The sequence below is a fragment of the Eublepharis macularius genome, chromosome 8, assembly GCF_028583425.1.
Source record: "Eublepharis macularius isolate TG4126 chromosome 8, MPM_Emac_v1.0, whole genome shotgun sequence".
NCBI lineage: Eukaryota > Metazoa > Chordata > Lepidosauria > Squamata > Eublepharidae > Eublepharis > Eublepharis macularius.
In genome coordinates, this window is record NC_072797.1 from 141,151,550 (window position 1) to 141,164,017 (window position 12,468).

A 12,468-nucleotide genomic window follows, 5' to 3' on the forward strand; every position below is an offset into this window, starting at 1 on the left:
GAGCCCACTTCATCCGTCTGCATGAAGTGAATCTCCATGTGCATGCGTATGTGCACACACACAGGGACAATTGTGAAAAGTGTGATTAAAAGGCCATGAAAACCTAAAGATACAATTTGTGACCTTTCTGGATGAAACTGAAAAGAACACAAGGTAAGGGCAGTGACCATTTCCAATAGCTTTAATTATCTCTTCACCAAAACCAGATGCCAACTCTGTGTCCATATTCACTTGAGCAAAACTGTTATGGGAGCCAATAACATCAAGCTGATGTCTGTTTGTAATTTGTGCCAGTTTCTTCATGAAATTGCCTCTTCTCTCTCCTCCTCTTCTCCTCCCTCCTCTTCTATGTTTGACCAGTCTCTGTATCATGCATCTGATGAAGAGAACTTGATTCTCGAAAGCTTATGCTACAATAAAATTGGTTAGTCTTAAAGGTGCTACTGGACTCTTTTTGAATAACATCAAGGGCAGATCCACCGCTCATCTTCCAAAACGTGATGCACAGTCACCCATCTACAACACTGTCTAAATGGGACAAAGTTAGTGCCCATGTAATAGAACACATGGAAACAAATTTGTAATAAAAAGGACGATATTCAGAAAACAATATACATTTTGTTAACCTTAAACATCATAATTTTTCAAAACAAAACTCCAACATGAGATTAGAATTCATAGATAGATCTGAATGTATTAATCAGGGCTTAAATTGCAATGACACTTTTCTCACCCATTAGCAGTATTACATTTGCTTAACATATTTTATTTACTTTCTTCTCAGTTGGGATCCAAAGAGATTTGCAGAGAGATTCTTCTTCCGTTTCTAGAGTGTGTTATCATCAACTATGGCTGTTGTGAATGACCGCTGTGCTTGTCTTGTATATTCTTTTTTGTTTTTATTTGAAGTAAATCTCATTCAAACCATTGGGCTTACTTCAGAGTACGTGTGTTTAGGACAGGACAACATATAGTATTTTAAAAAGAGCTAGTGGAATTGTTAACCAATTCCAGTTGTTAACCACTACACCAGTTTGGTGTAGTGGTTAAGAGCGTGGGACTGTAATCTGGAGAACCAGGTTTGACTCCTCACTCCTCCACATGAAGCCAGCTGGGTGACCTTGGGTCAGTCACAGCTCTCTCAGAGCTCTCTCAGCCCCACCCACCTCAGAGGGTGATTATTGTTGTGGGGATAATAATAACATACTTTGTAAACCGCTCTGAGTGGGTGTTAAGTCATCCGGAAGGGCAGTATATAAATTGTATGTTATTATTATGTTATTATTATTATTATTAAAGCTCAAGAGAACAGTTTCCAGGCAGTTTATGCTCACTTCTCCTCCCCCGGTCCTTTCAGACCATGATTAAATCAGACGCTTCCTCTTTTTGGTCATTATGAAATATAAAAAAGCAATTAACATCAAGCATATTTAAAATATATAACTTTTCTTATAGTTCTAACCTGAATACACAAATGCGGGCATTTGACCCTTATAGTTAATTCCATGCCATGCAGCCATTACTGACAGCAAGTGAAGGTAACTGAAGGTAAGGACAATTGAAATTTATTTATTTATTTATTTATTCAATTTATATACCGCCCATCCCAGGGGCTCTGGGCGGTGAACAGTTAAAATTGATAAAAACAAAAACTAAAATCAATATACAAATAATAAAACAAATTAACAAGGTGCAGTGGTGGGGAGAACCTTCCCCACCCCAAAGGTGGGAGGCCGACATGGCACCGCCCCCTTCAATCACCAAACGCCTGGCGGAACAGCTCTGTCTTACAGGCCCGGCGGAACGATAATATGTCCCGCTGGGCCCGGGTTTCCATTGACAGAGCGTTCCACCAGGCTGGGGCCAGGACTGAAAAAGCCCTGGCCCTGGTTGAAGCGAGGCGGGCTTCCTTAGGGCCGGGGACCACAAGTAAATATTTATTCGCTGATCGGAGCGATCTCCGGGGAACGTACAGGGAGAGGCGGTCCCGAAGATATGCCGGTCCCAACCCACTCAGGGCTTTAAAGGTAAGAACCAACACTTTGAACCTGATTCGGAATTCAACTGGAAGCCAGTGCAGCTGGCGCAGGACAGGTGTGATGTGTGACTGGTAAGGTATACCAGTCAGGACCCGTGCCACCGCATTCTGGACCAGTTGTAGTTTCCGGATCAGGCCCAGGGGTAGCCCAGCGTAGAGTGAGTTACAGTAATCTAGCCTGGAGGTGACCGTTGCATGGATCACTGTAGCCAGGTCCTGGGGTGTCAGGTAGGGGGCAAGTTGCCTGCTCTGACGAAGATGGAAAACTGCAGACTTGGCAACCGCCGTGACCTGGGCCTCCATCGATAGGGAGGCATCCAGGAACACACCCAGACTCTTTACCACTGGCAAAGTTGCCAGTGGTGTCCCATCCAGGGCAGGGAGCTGGATCCCAACATCTGGCAGCCCCCGTCCCAGCTGCAGGACCTCTGTCTTCACTGGGTTCAATTTCAGCCTGCTCTGTTTCAACCATGCCGTCACAGCCTCCAAAGCTCTGGCCAGATTGTCTGGGGCCGTGTCTGGCCGGCCGTCCATCAACAGAAAAAGTTGGGTGTCATCCGCGTATTGATGACAACCCAGCCCAAACCTCCGCACCAACTGGGCGAGGGGGCGCATATAGATGTTAAATAACATTGGGGAGAGTATCGCCCCTTGGGGAACCCCGCACACCAAAGGGTGACAGGCCGATAGATCTCCCCCGAGCGCCACCCTCTGTCCCCGATCCTGGAGAAAGGAGACCAGCCACTTTAAGACTGTCCCCCTAATCCCCACGTCGGCAAGGCGGCTGGCCAACAAATCATAGTCAACCGTGTCAAACGCTGCTGTGAGATCAAGTAACACAAGCAGCGCTGACCCGCCTCGATCCAGATGCCTGCGAAGGTCATCTGTGAGGGCAACCAAGGCTGTCTCCGTCCCATGGCCAGGACGGAAGCCAGACTGGAATGGGTCCAGGACTAGAGCATCATTCAGGAATTCCTGCAGTTGTACCGCCACCGCCCGCTCAATCACCTTGCCCAGGAATGGGAGGTTCGACACTGGGCGGTAACTGGACGGGTCGGTGGGGTCCAAAGATGGTTTTTTCAGGAGGGGCCGCACTACCGCCTCCTTTAACACTCCTGGAAAAACCCCAGAGCTCAGGGAGATGTTAACAATGGCCTCCATATGGTCCCGTAGCCCCTCCGAGCTGGCCTTCACCAGCCAGGATGGGCAGGGGTCCAGAGGACAGGTGGTTGGCCTCATCCCCTGCAGGATCCTGTCAACATCGTCCTGAGAGAGCAGGCTGAAATGGTCTAATACGGACCCAGAAGACGGCCAAGGGGTCTCCAGTTCCCTTACTGTATCAACAGTGGGTGGCAGGCCACGGCGAAGGGACAAGATTTTACCCGCAAAATAGCTCGCAAAAGCCTCGCAGCCAATAGTTGAATTAAGAATTTGGTGGTCTCCCTGAGAGAGGGAGACCAAGGACCGAACTGTTTGAAATAATTGAGCCGGGCGTGAGCTAGCGGATGCAATGGAAGCAGCAAAGAAATCCCTCTTTGCTGCTTTCACTGCCACCTCATAGGCTTTCATAAACGTCCTATAAGATGTTCTTGCCTCTTCATCGCGCCCCCGCCTCCACACTCGCTCTAGTCGTCTCAGAGACCACTTCATCTGGCGAAGCTCCTCGGTAAACCAAGGAGCTACCTGTTTGCGGGCTCGGAGAGGACGGCAGGGGGCAATAGCGTCGATGGCTTCGGAAAGACGGCCATGCCAATCATCCACCAGCTCATCTAACGTACTGCCAGGGGGCATCGGATCCCGCAGAGCCGCCTGGAAACCAATTGGATCCATAAGCCTCTGTGGGCGAGCGTAAATCCGCTCACCGCCCACCCGGGAAAGGAGCGGCATGCTCAGACGAGCCTTCAGAACAAAGTGATCTGACCATGGCACTGCATCATAGGCATCCAGGACCACCATCATCCCTGCCCCAAAAATCAAATCCAGCGTGTGACCTGCTTGATGCGTGGGAGCCGAAACAAACTGGGAGAGTCCTAGGGCCGCCATGGAGGACACCAGGTCAATGGCCTGCATGGAGGCATCGTCGTCAGCATGGACGTTGAAATCCCCGAGAACCAAAAGTTTCGGGAATTCCAAGGCCCAGCTGGCCACCGCCTCCAAGAGACCAGACAGGGAAGATGCAGGTGCAGTAGGCGGTCGGTACACCACGCATATTGCCAACCTCTCCTCGGCGTCCAACACTAGGCCCACACAATCAATGCCAGTAATTTTTGGGGTGGGGAGTGGTCTGAAGGAGAAAGACTCCCGAATGAGCAAAGCCACGCCTCCCCCCCGACCACTTGTCCGGGACTGGTGGAGGACCGTATAACCTGGGGGGGCTAGTTCTTTCAAAGCGACCGTCTCGCCCTCCCTCACCCATGTCTCGGTCACGCAAGCCAGGTCCACATTCAATGCTGCAAGATAATCTTGCAGCGTTTTGGTCTTATTATTTATGGACCTGGCATTGCACAGCGCCAGTGGCGGAGAGTGGTTTAATATCCTAGCCCCACAACAGGTATATCTTGGGATGGGACGCAGATTGGAAGGGCACCGAGCCCTACCATGTCTCAATGCCCTTCCCTTCCATAATCTGCTCCCACCACCATACCTCCCGCGTCCCCGGATCACTGGGATCCCCGACCCCAAGCCGGCCTCCTCACCAATGAACATAGTGCTAACCCACCACCCTCACAAAATCAACAGCCCACCAACTATCACAGACTAAGCTATCAAACATACACAAAACCCCAATACCCTACCAAATTAACAACATAGACTACAGTAACTAACACACATAGTATAAAAACAATAAACAAATATTGTTTATTAAATAAACTAGCAAACATTTTTCAGAAGAAATGCAGCACAAGAGTTCATTTATTTATTTAGTTGAAAAAAGGAACCTTTTTTGACATCGCCAAACAACTTTGCGTGTGTATACACTTTGCGTGTGTATAAAATTTTACTTGTTTGTCTCTGTCCTCATTTTAAAGCAAAATTACATACTGGCTTTGGTTGCCAGGTTTGGTTTAGCTAAGTGCTAGATGTACGTTATACAACTCTCTCAGAAAACACCATCATTTTCTGCCTGGCGTCATTGCAGGGTTTACTGAGCAGAACGGCCGGATTTTGTCTTGAAGAAGGAACCATTAAAGATGCAATTCACGTTTTAATAAGGGCCAGGTGTAGGCTGCCAGCCAACAGCTGTAAGGCAAATTTGCCAAGAACATCTGTAACCTCTTAAAGTACTGGTAAAAGCTTGCTCATGATTAAAGAGCCCTGAGAAACTCTTTATGGCAAGATGGTTTGTTCATTTGAGTCCTTTTCTTATTGTTGTATAAATATATTTTTCCAAACATAAATATAGCCAGCTTTATTAAGTTTAAAACCAAAGAAAGTTCCCACAAGAATAAATCAAAATGCCTTTCAAGGAGGTTCTGGATTTTGCATAATTCTTAGCTGAAAGTGATTACGAAGAATCACTTCATTAAAACCTGGCCTCCGAGATGAAAGATGGGGCTTTTAGCCTTTTCTTTTTCTTGGGTACATCAGCATGGTCCAAACAAACAAACTGGAAAAGTGAGCTGTTCGCAGAACAAAACAATGCCTTTTCAATACAAAAGAAATAAAACAGATAATGCTATAAAAATTTAAAAGCAACACAAAAGCTTCAAATGACTGTAGGAAATTTAATTCACAGCTTTATTGGGGTAAATGGTTCAGCTAGCTCTTACGTGTCTCCTACAACAAACAATTCCAGATGTTGATATAAAATGTCAACTAAAGGACTATTTCGGGGGAACCTGTACAAGGTCTTGGAAAGCACAGATCTGGTAAGGGGTTGGACCCAGGGGTGGAGCCTGGCCAAGGGCTCTTCCACTCAGGGCAGGGAGAGTGGGGTGAATGGGTTAAGCCCAGTGGGCTCCAGGGGCAGTGGTGAGGAGTGAAAGGGCGGCGTGAACAGAAAAGGCCCTGTTTGTTTAAGGTGTGCAGCTATTCCATGCACTACAAATCCTGTGAGACAATACATTTGAATCATTTTCCAGAATGTGTTCAAAACACTTAATGCTTCGTTCCTTAATAATAATAATAATAAGCTGCATATATGTGTGTTACAAAAGTGAAATGGACTCATGGTTTTTCCAAAAACGAAGCATCTGGTGGCATCTTAAAGTACTATGTCTTTGGTTACAAGACAGTTCATAGCAGGGCTTTTTTTTCAGCGGGAACGTGGTGGAACAGAGTTCCGGAACCTCTTGAAAATGGTCACATGGCTGGTGGCCCCGCCCCCTGATCTCCAGACAGAGGGGAGCTGAGATTGCCCTCCGTGCCGCTGGAGGGCCATCTCAACTCCCCTCTGTCTGGAGATCAGGGGGCGGGGCCACCGGCCATGTGACCATTTTCTCCGAGAGCAACCCACTGAGTTCCACCACCTCTTTTCCCAGAAAAAAAAAGCCCTGGTTCATAGTGTACAGTCCATTTTTTCAGATAATATATTTTTCCAGATTAAGGGGGGTAGGGTGGTATGTCTAAGGTCCCCAAATTCAGGCTCTGAAATTTCCTTGTAAAAGAATCTCTGATAGGAAGACAAGGGATTGACCTGCAGCTCTGACCCTCAGGCTCCCTGCAGTTCAGAGTAAGCAGTGCTAGGCTGGCAGGACCAATGGCCTGAGTCCGTAGAGCAGCTGCATATGTTCAAGGCTGCAGTCCTGTGCACAGTTAGTTTGGGAACGAGCCCCCCCCCCCCCCGGTGGGATGTCCTTCTGAGTAAGTATGGATATGACCAGACTGAACATCACTGAAGCTCCCTGGCTTTGAAAAGCTTTGTAGGAGAAACTGATAACAAACCTGATTTGTGTTATGCAGGGCTTTTTTTCTGGGAAAAGAGTTGGTGGAACTCAGTGGGTTGCCAGGGCAACTCCTGGCGGGAGGTGGTGCCCCGGTACCACACGTCCATGCGCAAAGTGTGCGTACGCTCCCAGGACCGCACAATGATGTCACTTTGGGTCAGCTGGAACAAGGGGGGAGTTTTTTAAAGCTTAAATTGCCCTCGGCAAAAATGGTCACATGGCTGGTGGCCCCGCTCCCTGATCTCCAGACAGAGGGCAGTTTAGATTGCCCTCCATGCAGCGTGGAGGGCAATCTAAACTCCCCTCTGTCTGGAGATCAGGGGGCGGGGCCACTGGCCATGTGACAATTTCCAAGAGGTGCCGGAACTCCGTTCCACCGCATCCCTGCTGAAAAAAAGCCCTGGTGTTATTAAAATGAACTACTCTCTACTCTTCCCTGCTAGGTAGCACAAGAACAAAAACAAAGGCAAGGGGGCAGTGCTTTTTATGATCCTACACACACTCCCCCTCCCTGCTTTTATTTCTGGTTGAGGAGATATCTGGAGGGGCAGGGAAGAAGGAAAGGCAGCCAACAGCGACAGCATTTTACAGGAGCTGCTTTCAAGGCTTAAAAAGGCTGAATATGGAAGTAAAAATCAGATCCTGTAAAAGTCTTAAAGGTGCATCACAGCAAATTTCTTTGCAGTAAAGGGAATTGTCCCGCTCTTTGACACCCAGGGCTCCCAGTGAGACCCTCTCTTTCACTGCCCCACCTGGAAGACTGAGGTTTGGAAAGGTGAGCTCTGTTCCCTCCACTGCCCCTGCCAGGTAGGGTGCTGGAGTCTCTTCACCCCTAGATATTTGCCCTCCAAACTTGGGGGCCTACCATTGTGCCAGGGCACCTGCCCAGGGGTACAGCTACTCCAAGGAGTATGCGGAAGTGCTGACCAAGGTTCAGAGGAATTGAGGCAATGATCCTTAACTAAATAGCTTCATTACCCCAAAAGCACAACTCTTTGGTAATACAGTTACAAGACTAGCTAAGGAAAATAAAGAAACTGAGAATAGTTACTAGCTAAGAGGAACTTACATCCGCTTCATGTCAGCTCCAATGTGGAATTAAATTGTAGCCACCTGTCACTCCATGTAGACATGCACGCACAACGCACACACACAAAGACAAAGGGGCAGTGCCTTTTGAGAGTCCAGCCCATTTGGATTTCAAAGTGGATTACCCAATCTGCACTTAAGGTTCTGGACCCCAAAAGCCCACCAATTCCCTGGCCCAATAAAAAGGTGTTAGCAAATCAAAGACAAGGGAAGGTTTTCATATTGGGGCTATAAAGAGAAGCCATCAAGGATTGCCCGTGTAGCGTTAAAAAGAGCATCCCTGCCAGGTTTGGCTTCTGGTAGTAGTTTTTTTAATTAGTGTTTTGGGGGACAAAAACAGCTTCCTATCAAACTTGGCTTCTGCAGGGTGAATGTTTCCGTTGCACTGACCATCACAAATAGCAGCCTGTCAGTTTTGGATACCAGTCATCAGGGGTCATTTCGTAGAAAAAGAGCTGCAGGAACTCATTAGCATAACTCATTAGCACAACTCATTTGCATATGTCATGCCCCTTGACATCACCGGAAGGGTGTCATTAGCATAACTGATTTGCATATGCCCCACCCCCCTGACATCACCTATCCTGGCTGTTTTGGACCCAATCCTGGCCATCCAGGGCCGAAATTGGGCCCAAAATGGCAAAAAGGGGCTGAAAATGACCGGAAAGGGGGCAAAAAATGGTCATGATTGGGCAGCTGCTGAGCGGGAGAGTGATCCACCACCTGTCAGAGGCCCGATTCAGGCCATTGCGCAGGGCCGGATCGAGGGGGGGCAGGGGGGGTAGCCTGCCCCCGGCGCTGCCACAGAGGGGGTGCCGGGCACGGCTGCCAGCTGCCCAGGAGGCTGAGCGCAGCCCTGCGCTCAGCCACCCGCGTGGCAAGCCAGCTGCCCCAGCACACGCTCTCACTGCCGACAGCTTTGCGGCTCACTGTGCGCTGGGACGGCCGGCTTGCCACGCGGGTGGCACAGGGCAGTGGGGCACGCTAATTGCGCGGAGGGCCTCCTAGCCCTGCGCTCAGCTGGCCGCGCGGCGAGCTGGCCACCCCAGCACCCGGTGAGTCACGGAACTGGTGGCGGCGCGGGTGTGCGCTGGGGCAGCTGCCTTGCTGCATGGGTGGCTGAGCACAGGGCTGGGAGTCCTGCGCGCGCGGCAAGCCAGCCAGCCGCCCCAGCGCACACCCGCGCCGCCACCAGTTCCATGACTCACCGGGTGCTGGAGCGGCCGGCTTGCTGCGCAGGCGGGCATGGCTCCCACCCTGCGTGATGACATCACAAAAGTGACGTCATCACGCAGCGCTGGGGGCGCGTGCGCTGTGTGCGCGCAGAGCACCCAGGCAAGGTTTGCCCCAGGCACCCGCGCGCCTGGATCCGGCGCTGCCATTGCGGGACCAATCCGGCTGTTTTGGGCCTGATCCTGGCCATTTGGGGCCCGATCCTAGCTGTTTCGGCCCCGATCCAGGCCGAAACGGGCCCCAAATGGTCAAAAAATCAGGTGGGCGGGGCCCCCTGACATGTGACCTTTTTGGAGAACTACTGGAACTGCGTTCCTGTGCGTTCCCCCTCGAAATGAGCCCTGCCAGTGATACATTTTGATGGTAACTGGTTTGTTCTGCTGCTGTTGCTGTTGTTTTGACCCATCAGAAACACACACACACACACAACCCAGCTGTCAGAGTTGCGGCCATGGAACTGTTCTCCTCTAAATGCTGCAGTCAAAGACACAACGCCTCCAAGTACATACAGACTACCGAAAGCTCTGGTAGCAACTAGTGGTAACATATTTTTACGGTTATGCCATTTCTGTTGCACGTTCTGTCAGGCGTCTGCCATCTCCTCCACAGGCTGCACTTTCCGACAAACAGACCACTTCTGTTGCACAGCCTGTCAGAAGTCCGCCACACCAGAGGTTTCCTAGACTGAACATAGACTGAAAGACTCCCCCCCCGCCGGGGTCCTCAATCACCATATCTGCCAGTGCTGCCTCCCGCAGATGTTCTTGCCCTGCCTCATTTCACGACAGGCGCGGAATAGTTTTTGATCGCTTGTCTTCTGTTTCGTTCATTATATGAAGAAAACCTCATCTGGGAACCAGCAGGACAGGAGACGGGGGACCGATAATACTAATCAGCAACTCTTTCTATATGAGGGGTTTTTCCTGCATGTGAATCACCTGCTTCACACAGCTATGGCCCATTGTTAGCAGGCCAACCCTCCCTCATGGTGAAAGGGCAACGTGTGAGTATGGCTATATCATAAACCCCTTCTGCCCATATGCTCCAAGCACATGGCATGCTGCCCGCTAGGCAGAACAGTTCCTGATCGCTGGAAGGGAAAATGACTGAAACGTGAGTCATGAGGCAGAAGTGGCTAGCAACCCCACGCCCCGGAGATGTGTATAAATGTAACAACAAAAGGTCTTCCTGCGTTAATCTCACCCACACACTGCCGATCTTCCCCCTCCCTCTTTCCTAATCAGAATTAATCAGGGACCTAATAACCCTTCCCTTCTGCTAATCACAGGTCATCAATCACTTTTCTTACCTATAGTTACACCCAAGAAGGTATAATCAAACCTTCCCCATTTCTTGTGGCACTTCCGGAGACAGCATTAAGCTATTGTTTTGGGGCAGAAGATGTGATCTTGTCCCTGGGTACATTCCCCAGTATAATTGAACTGCCCTGCTCAGAGGGGGGGGGGGCTGTTTTCACACTGCTTACCGGCCATGGAACATCGCACCAAGCTCCTGGAACAACAGCGTCTTCCTGGCGCGATTTCACGCAAAAACTGCCACCAGGAAGATGCTGTCGTGGCCAGTAAGCAGCGTGAAAACGGCCAGTGTTTATTCTGCACACCCTCAGAGCCAAGCTACAAGTGACGCCTGACACAGGTTGGACACTTGTCAGCTTCCCTCAAGTTTTGATGGGAAATGTAGGCCTCCTGGCCTTGCAGCTGTAACGGAGAGCCAAGCTGTAAAACCAGGACGCCTACATTTCCCATCAAAACTTGAGGGAAGCTGACAAGTGTCCAACCTGTGTCAGGCGTCACTTGTAGCTTGGCTCTCAGATGCCTGCCTGAGCCTTCTCCCTCTTCTTGCTCACTCAGCTGCTACTCTCTGTGGATGTCCTCTGTCTCCTAGACTGGTAAATATCAACCGACCCTGAATCTCTCTCCCTCTTTCTCCTTATTTTCTAGTTAGCTACATACGTATGCTGTGTGTGTTTTCCTGTGTGTTTTCTTTTGCTGCCCCATAATAAAACCATGACTGTTGAACACCCACCTGGTTCCTTCAGAGAGTTCTCTAAGGGAATGATCCTGGTATATATTGGTGGAGGTCCTGCTAGTTACCCCTCCTTCACTGCTTCTCCTTGTATGTTAATTCCCCCAATTCGCAAGGAGACCCCCCCCCATTTTGGGTAACACCAGAATCTAGATGATATTTTCTCCTAATCCACTGCTTGCTTCATCCTTTTGTATCAAATACAATGCCATAAAGTACAACTAGTGTGGTGCCATTTTTTCTTCCTGCCTGGAGTAGACTCTGGTGCCTTTTACAGGTGGGTAAAACCTTCTACATCACTTTAGCTCCATTACATTCCAGGAAAAAAATGTAGCCGCTTCACTTCTCCTGTTCAGGCTGAAGTCAGGCTCAGGAAGGGAGAAGACGCAAGCCCTGTTTTCAACTGGGAAATGATCAGAGGCAGAAAGAGCCAAGAATAAGGAGCAAGTTCCAAGATGAGCACTTTCTTCCCTGCTAGGTGCGTATCAGGTTAGAGGTATACATTGCAGAATGAGATGGATTCAGGTAGATGGATGATGACTGACAACATTGATACACTGAGTGGTTTCTCTGTCTTCCTAATATGTGTTGTTGATCCACCTCTTCCTCCAAGGATCGGTATGGGGGAGGCATTCAAGTTTTCCCATGTTATCCTCAGACCAAGTCTGTGAGGTAGGTTGGGGCAAGATAGTGTGACAGGCCTGGTGAGAACCATGATAATTTGGGGATTTGTACCTGGATTTCCCAGCTCCCAGTCTGACTCTGACACCACACTGATGACTTGCAGGTGTGAACAGGCCATCTCAGATATAAAACCATCTCAGAGAGAATTTTTCTAACAGCTTTCTGCACTGCACTGAACACCTAAAAAGTTACGGTGTGGATTCAGAATCCTAACATTTCTTCACTACTCTTTAAGTCAGCGTTCAAAATGAACAGTGACAAATCGCAGGCATAGAGCCTCTTTCTCTTTAGGAGATATGCAAATGGCCAATAATGAGCTCATTAGTCCATCCATTGCCAAGCAGTTTGTTCAAGAATGTGGAGATTCCCAATAGAAAAAAGCTGCCCGTACTGCTCAGGCAACACAGTCCTGTCCAAACTGGATTCATGTAAGCCCGGTGGCTCATTTATTTATTTACTTTATTTGTAGCTCTCTTAAAGAGCATCAGGCAC